This window comes from Somniosus microcephalus, chromosome 34 (genome assembly GCF_052327205.1).
Source record: "Somniosus microcephalus isolate GS21.2 chromosome 34, FLI_Smic_1.0, whole genome shotgun sequence".
Taxonomy (NCBI): Eukaryota; Metazoa; Chordata; class Chondrichthyes; order Squaliformes; family Somniosidae; genus Somniosus; species Somniosus microcephalus.
Genome location: NC_141020.1, coordinates 1,192,388 through 1,200,461, shown reverse-complemented (window position 1 = coordinate 1,200,461; position 8,074 = coordinate 1,192,388).

Sequence of the window (8,074 nt, the reverse complement as noted above, 5' to 3'; positions counted from 1 at the left end):
GAAAGATCATCTAAACCCCACGCCGCTGATGCTAGCGGAACGATTTAAATTTTACGACAGAAGGCAGCTACAGCATGAAAGCAATGCTGAATATTTGCTGGAATTGCGTAAATTAGCGAAATATTGCCAGTTTGGAACGGGATTGACAGATGCACTACGAGACAAATTTGTGTGTGGTTTATTTAAACAGGATACACAAAAGCGACTGCTCGAGGAGAATGAGCTGACGCTTGAGAAGGCGGTCACTATGGCAGCAGCACACGAAGCCGCAGCGAGAGGCACGGCAGTAATGCAGCTACGGTCACCGGAGCTCAGTGCACACAAATTGGGTGTGAGTTCTGGCAAATGTTATCGTTGTGGAAAGACAACGCATGATCAGAACCAGTGTTGGTTTAAAAACCAAGAATGTAGAACTTGTGGTAGGCTTGGACATATAGCTAGAGTATGCAGGTCAGGGAAGAAGACCAGCAACAAGAAGTCACCGCAAGGAAAATACGCAAAGGTACACAAGGTGACCGAACAGGAGTCCGATTCAGACGCTAGCAGTAATGAACTGGCTAGCTTAAGCTGTAATGAACTGGCTAGCTTAAGAGTACTCAACGCTGGTAAGGGTGCAGACCTCCAGACAATTTGGGTCACTCTTCAGATAGAAGGAGTCCAAGTAAAACTGGAATTGGACACTGGATCGGCATTGACGGTCATAAATAAGAAAGATTACGGAAAGTTATTCCAACATATTCCCCTACAGGATACGGGGATTATATTGAAAACATACACGGGGCAAAGAGTGTACCCCATCGGGAAAATAGAGGTTGCAGTGGCCCACAAGGGCGAAGACAGTCAAATAATGGACTTATATGTGATATCTGAAGGAGGTCCTCCACTACTAGGACGGGAGTGGATTAGGAAAATGAATATGGACTGGCATTTCCTACAAACAATAACGAGTGAGAACTCGGTGAAGATAGTCGGCCCAGACTCTGGAACGGATGATGGTAAGCCCAACTCAGGTGCAAAAGACAAAGTTTCAGCACAGAATTCCACTGAGCAACAACAACATAGTTTAACTGTGGATTCTGAGTCTGGCAAGTCTACTGATGTGCCCATTTCTGAGGGACACCGGGCTCGAACTCAACTCCATTTCAAACTACAACAGCAATTAGAACAAATGCTTCGCCGTTTTGAGCAAGAGTTGAATGCAACGAAAGAGTTCTTTGATATAGAGTTGGAGAATCTGGAAAGACAACAGAAGCAGCTGATGGAGAAAATGGAGCAGGAGCACACAAAACGTCTGATGTCAGAGGAGTTAACGGTCAGCCAACTCCTGCATATGCTGAAGGACAGGACTCTGAAATGGGAAAAACTTGAACATGAACTTCAATATTCAAACGAAAGGGGTTCGGAGCTCTCAAAGGTTATTGGAAGAGCTGAGGTGGCAACACAGACTGAGATGACTGCAACAGAGCAGCCCTTGGATGCCAAAAGTACGCTGACTCACGTCAACGTAGAACAACAGACCGCTGAAACAGCTGCTCCGGTAGAGGGATTGCATAGTCCGATCAATCAATCTCCAAAGGAAGTTGAAGTATTAAAATCACAAATGAGGTCACTAGTAAACGACTTGCTGAAAGCCCAGAAAAAGCTGGATGCAGAGGTACACATGAAGAAGTCTCTTCAGGAAAGATGTCTGGATTTGGAACAAGAGCTGGCTAACGTCCAGCTAGGTATGGAGGAAATAGACGACCCTCTCACTGGTCTAGCTCAGGACGACACCGAATATTACGATGTCCTGTCCTGCCCAGCTTGTAACTTCGACTCCCAAAGTGCAGAAATCATGGAGGAGCACCAAAAGTCTACGGAACATCGGGAGAAGCTGGCTCTACGACGGAAACAGGAGGAAGAGAAGGAGGAACTGCGCATGCAGCTGGCAGCTGTGGCAGCTGACAATGGAGCCCAGAGAGTCTCCAAGAAGCAGAAAAGGAAAAGTAAAAACAGAAGATGACCCATCTGAACCATTATCACCTCTACCAGATCACACACGTGGTCCCTCCGAACGGAGCCAATTCAGTTCGGAAGTTCAAACTGTTAAATCCATGGAAGGACTATTGAATGAGTCACTCTAGCAACGTGAACCGACTACACCACAGAGATTGAATCTCTGAACTGTTTTCCGCAGAGACTGAATCTGTGATCTGTTTTTGACATGAAGTTATCTATGTATCTATGTTATTCTGTTATGTAAACCTGAAGTTATATATGTATATATGTTATTACGTTATGTTAAATGGGGAGATGACTGTAAAGCTAGGAAGGGAGGAATGTTGTGTATGTAATATGTGTGCTACTTTGAACCTATGGACAGGACTGCACTACTTGTTGGGCATAGTGATACGCAGTACCACTCCTGGCCATAGGGGTATAAATAGTACTGTGGGTACTGATCCCCCTCAGTTCCCGCCTGTGGGCATGAAGTAAAGACCTATGTGCAGTCCCTACCTCCAACCAGTAAAGGCCTGTTTGAGTTATACGTTTAAGTCTTTGTGTTAATTGTTCAATACAATACACATACTTAACAATTTGCTGTCTGTTTTCGAGCGCCAGCAGTCAGCAGCGTGCATCACAACAGTGTGTGTAACTCATTAACTGTTTGCCAAGGGCTACAATCCCAACTGATGTCTTGCTGAAGGATCGTTCTCGGGAACATTGCAACATGTTGAGTGCTGAAGGGATGGACACAAGGCACCGCCAGTCATTCCCCATGTGCCGGTCTCTAGAGTACAGTCGTACCAAGTGGAGGCTTGATATCTCACTACAGCAACAACTTGTATTTATATAGCGCCTTTAACATAGTAAAACATCCCAAGGCGCTTCACAGTAGCGTTATCAAACAACATTTGACACCGAGCCACTTAAGGTGATATTAGGGCAGAAGAGGTAGGTTTCAAGGAGCTTCTTAAAGGAGGAGAGAGAGGTAACGAGGCGGAGAGGTTTAGGGAGGGAATTCCAGCGCTTAGGACCCAGGCAACAGAAGGCACGGCCACCAATGGTGGAGCGATTATAATCAGGGATGCTCAAGAGGGCAGAATTAGAGGAGCGCAGAGATCTCGGGAGGGGTTGTGGGGCTGGAGGAGATTACAGAGATAGGAAGGGGCGAGGCCACGGAGGGATTTGAAAACGAGGATGAGAATTTTGAAATTGAGGCGCTGCTTAACCAGGAGCCAATGTAGGTCAGCGAGCACAGGGGGTGATGGGTGAACGGGACTTGGTGCGAGTTAGGACATGGGCAGCAGAGTTTTGGATGACCTCAAGTTTACGTAGGGTGGAATGTGGGAGGCCAGCCAGGAGTGCGTTGGAATAGACAAGTCTAGAGGTAACAAAGGCATGGATGAGGGTTTCAGCAGCGGATGAGCTGAGGCAAGGGCGGAGACGGGCAATGTTACTGAGGTGGAAGTAGGCGGTCTTAGTTATGCTGCGGATATGTGGTTGAAAGCTCATTTCAGGGTCAAATATGACACCAAGATTGCGAACAGTGTGGTTCAGCCTCAGACAGATGTTAGGTAGCAGGATGGAGTCAGTGGCTTGGGAACGGAGTTTGTGCTGGGGACCAAAAACAATGGCTTCGGTTTTCCCAATATTTAATTGGAGAACATTTTTGCTCATCCAGAACTGGTCGGACAAGCAGTCTGACAATTTAGAGACCGTGGAGGGGTTGAGAGAAGTGGTGGTGAGGTAGAGCTGGGTGTCGTCAGCGTACATGTGGAAACTGACGCTGTGTTTTCGGATGATGTCGCCAAGGGGCAACATGTAGATGAGAAATAGGAGGGGGCCAAGGATAGATCCTTGGGGGACACCAGAGGTAACGATGTGGGAGCGGGAAGAGAAGCCGTTGCAGGTGATTCTCTGGTTACGGTTAGATAGATAAGAATGGAACCAGGCAATTCAATAGTAACTTTCAAAAGGGAATTGGATAAATACTTGAAGGGAAGATTCACAGGGCTGTGGGGAAAGAGCAGGGGGAGTGGGACTAATTGGAGAGCTCGTTCAAAGAGCCGGCACAGGCACGATGGGCCGAATGATTTTTTTCTGTGGTGTATCATTCTATGATTCTATGAAAGATAATGGATAAAATGAATTACCTGACAGCGCAATTTGGTCATTTTTTTTTTAGTCAAAGGACCCACATGACCACATAACTGTCCAATCATCCACTGAGTTTGGAAAAGACACACAAGTGATTATTTCACTTACAGTATGAAAAGATGTCTTGCAGCTGTCACAAGCCACATTATTAATCATAAGAGAGCCCACGACAATTGCCAGCTGAACTGACGAGGTCCTTCTGTGCTGCATCATTCTATGAATCCATGATCTGTGGAGCCATATCCCAACATGAGGTAATGTGTGAGAGACGGAGGGAAAGATTGTTTAAAAAAGTCACTTAGGAACAGTAGGCCATTCAGCCTAAATAACAACAGAAAATGCTGGAAAAACTCAGCAGGCCAGGCAACATCCGTGGAGAGAGAAACAGAGTCGACGTTTCGGGTCGAAACCCTTTTTCAAAGGGTTCACCCGAAACGTCGACTTTAATTTCTCTCCACAGATGTTGCCTGGCCTGCTGAGTTTTTCCAGCCTTTTCTGTTGTTATTTCGGATTTCCAGCATCTGCAGTATTTTGCTATCAGGCCATTCAGCCTGTCGGGTTCCTTGCTCCATTTGTTAACCATGGCAACTCTATCCGTTTAATCCCATTGCTCTGCCTTTCTCAATAACCGTTAGTAACCCTTACTTCTGAAATATCTGCCTTCCTTTCAAACATATCAATGGCCTTCTGGGACAGTGAATCCACATTCTCACAGTTTCTCCTGGATTAATTTTTAATCGGCCTTTGCTCGAATCCTAAGAAAGTATCCCCTTGTTCTGGAGGGTGACCTTAACAATGGTGGCAGGGCATCGATCCAGGAAACTCGGCCAGTTCGATCAAGATGTCTTTTGCTTTTCTGGGTCTGATTGCAAACTCCAGGAGAATTGTCTTGATCCTCTCTCGAAAGGGGATTATAAATAATGATGTACCAGGATTGATGTGATCTTCCATTGCTGACTTCATTTTAATTGTTGTAATAGTGCTGGTTATGCTGAGAAAAACAGAGCCTGACAGATGGAAGTAAATGACAAAGGCTGATCTCCTCAGGGTCTGTCAGCCACCCTGGGAAATGATAATGGTGCTGTGGGGAAGGTTTTTTTGAGAAGGGCATCTTTAAATATAATCAAGGTGAAGAATGTCATTGAAGACGAATGCCGACTTGCATTGATCACAGCTTCTTATCTCAGAAACATCCCAAACTTCTTCACAGAAAATTTACTGCGTCAAACCAGAGCGACAGGGCCGCAAAATCCCACACACTGCAATCAGATGAATTCTTTTTTTTAGTCCTTGAGAAAGGAATTTTGGGCAGGACACCAAGACAGCTCCCTGCTCTTCTTCAATGAGCTCCATGGGATCTTTGACACCCTGCCCCCCCCCCCCCCCCCGAACCACCAGAACAGACAGACATGACTTCAGATTAACCCTTCACCTGAAGGATGTCTAGGAGGAGAACATTGCTCATCTGTTTTATGTCCAGCACTGCGGCACGTGAAGTAACTGGGTCGATTTTCGCCGAATACTTTAGGCGCTAAAGAGGTGGCCAATATGGGGTCTTAAACTGAAATGGCGGTTTAGCCCGCATTTAGCGCAAGACACCATCTTGCTAAAGGAGTTGAAGCCAGCGCTAGGAACGGCTGCCTGGAGGATCATTAAGGGGCTGATTGCCACTTAAAATGCCTGCTAGCGTTCATTAAAGAGGCTGCACAGCACTTTGGTAGCGAGCACTTCAACTAACGCCCTCTCCTAACAGCGGCCAGCTGATTGGGAATAAACACGGTGTTAATGTCGATTTCAAGCGCTACTTAAAATGATACTTACCACTTAAAGGGATACTCACCATTTCACTATAATTGCTGCTGGAGCTGTGAAGAGGACCTCTACATCGGGAGACTTTCTGCGACACTTTGTCAAGATTTCACCAACACTCGAGCAACATTCATTCTGGAAATTCTCTGAGGACTTCACCTAAAAAAGAGTTAAGTGCTTGCTAATCCATCTTATTTGACACCCTACAGGAGTCTTCAGGAGAAAGGGAGTGCTTGGTCTTGGGTATCTTGCTGGGTGTCCACCTCGGTGTGCAGGAGGAGTGGGAGGAGGACATGAGGCCAGGCAGAGCAGCACCAGCTGCTGCAGGAGAGAGGGACAGGAGGGCACGGTTACAGGACATCCCTCCTCCTCTGGACCTCCTCCACCCGGACCGCCAGTGCCATGTCCGAGAACCTGTGCGCCCTCTCACTCCATCCCTGAGCCGGCCTGAAACCTGCCGCTGTGAGCCAGCCAGAGAGCTCCACACCTTCAGTGGAAGTGGGTGCGAGGAGCCCACATATACTGCCCCACGAAAGTTGCATCGAATCAGTGCTTGAGTGCTAAATATTCAGGTTTCTGCTTTAGCACCTCCAGGTAAATTCAAATTATGGTACTCAGCAATTAGGACCAAAACTAGGTGTTAAATCCAGACTTTCAAACAGGCGTGTCTTATTAGCACAGCACCATTTAGCACCTGGTTTCACCCTTTGGCCAAAATAACCCCCTCTATCTATTAATCCCAGTGCAGCTTAGAGTAGAATAACCCCCTCTATCTATTAATCCCAGTGCAGCTTAGAGTAGAATAACCCCCTCTATCTATTAATCCCAGTGCAGCTTAGAGTAGAATAACCCCCTCTATCTATTCATCCCAGTGCAGCTTAGAGTAGAATAGTGCTGTGTTTGCCTGTGTTGACTGTCACTGCACTCCAGAAAGTAACTCTTTGTTGAAGCTCTTTGACAGGTTTCAATGTGAAAAGGGTTATATAAATACAAGATCCATCAGCACGCCCTCCCAGGAGATATCAGGAGAGCTTCCGGCTGTTTCTTTTTAAAGGATTTGTCCTGGATTTTGTTACTATTGTGTTTGAAACTGGAAATGCCAAAAATACATATTTCATAACTAGCACCGATGAGCTAAGAAAAAGGGGAAAGTAGATGATGGAGGAGACCAGGAAAGACCAGTATGAGACGGGCTACCAGGGTAACTATCTCATACTATAGTGACTGCCGTATCACCCCTCAGTCGTCTTAGGCAGCCCCTCGGAACCGAGGATGACTTGCTTCCACATTAAAAATGAGTTCTCAGGTGACTGATGAGTCCAATGCGGGACCTACAGTCTCTGTCACAGGTGGGGCAGACGGTGGTTGAAGGGGCGGGTGGGTGGGGTGCTTGGGTTGACGTGCGCTCCTTCCACTGCTTGCGCTTGGCTTCCGTTTGCTCCCGGCGAAGAGACTCGAGGTGTTTGGCGCATTCCCGGATGCTTCTCCTCCACTTTGTGCTGTCTTGGGCCAGGGATTCCCAGGTGTCAGTGGGGATGTTACACTTTTTCAAGGAGGCTTTGAGGGGGTCCTTGAAGCGTTTCCTCTGCCCACCTGGGGCTCTCTTGCCATGTCGGAGCTCCGAGTAGAGCGCTTGTTTTGGGAGTCTCGTATCGGGCATGCGGACGATGTGACCCGTCCATCGGAGCTGATCGAGTGTGGTCAAAGCTTCGATGCTGGGGATGTTGGCCTGAGCGAGAACACTGACGTTGGTGCGCCTATCCTGCCAATGGATTTGCAGGATCTTGCGGAGGCAGCGTTGGTGGTACCTCTCCAGTGCTTTGAGGTGCCTGCTGTACATGGTCCATGTCTCTGAGGCATACAGGATGCGGGTATCACTACTGCTCTGTAGACCATGAGCTTGATGCCGGTTGGAAGGAGCACTTCAAAGATCTCCTTAACCGAGACTCTGTCTTCGACCCCTCAGTAACCTTTAGAACACGACTACCGTCAGTGAGCCATATCGCGTGTGCGGGGCCGGGGGCCATTCCAATCCTACCTGCTCAGCACTGTGTGTGCAAATAGATCAACGGATAATGCTAGAGACTAAAGCAATCACAGCTGGGCTCTCGCTTTGCTGTGAAAA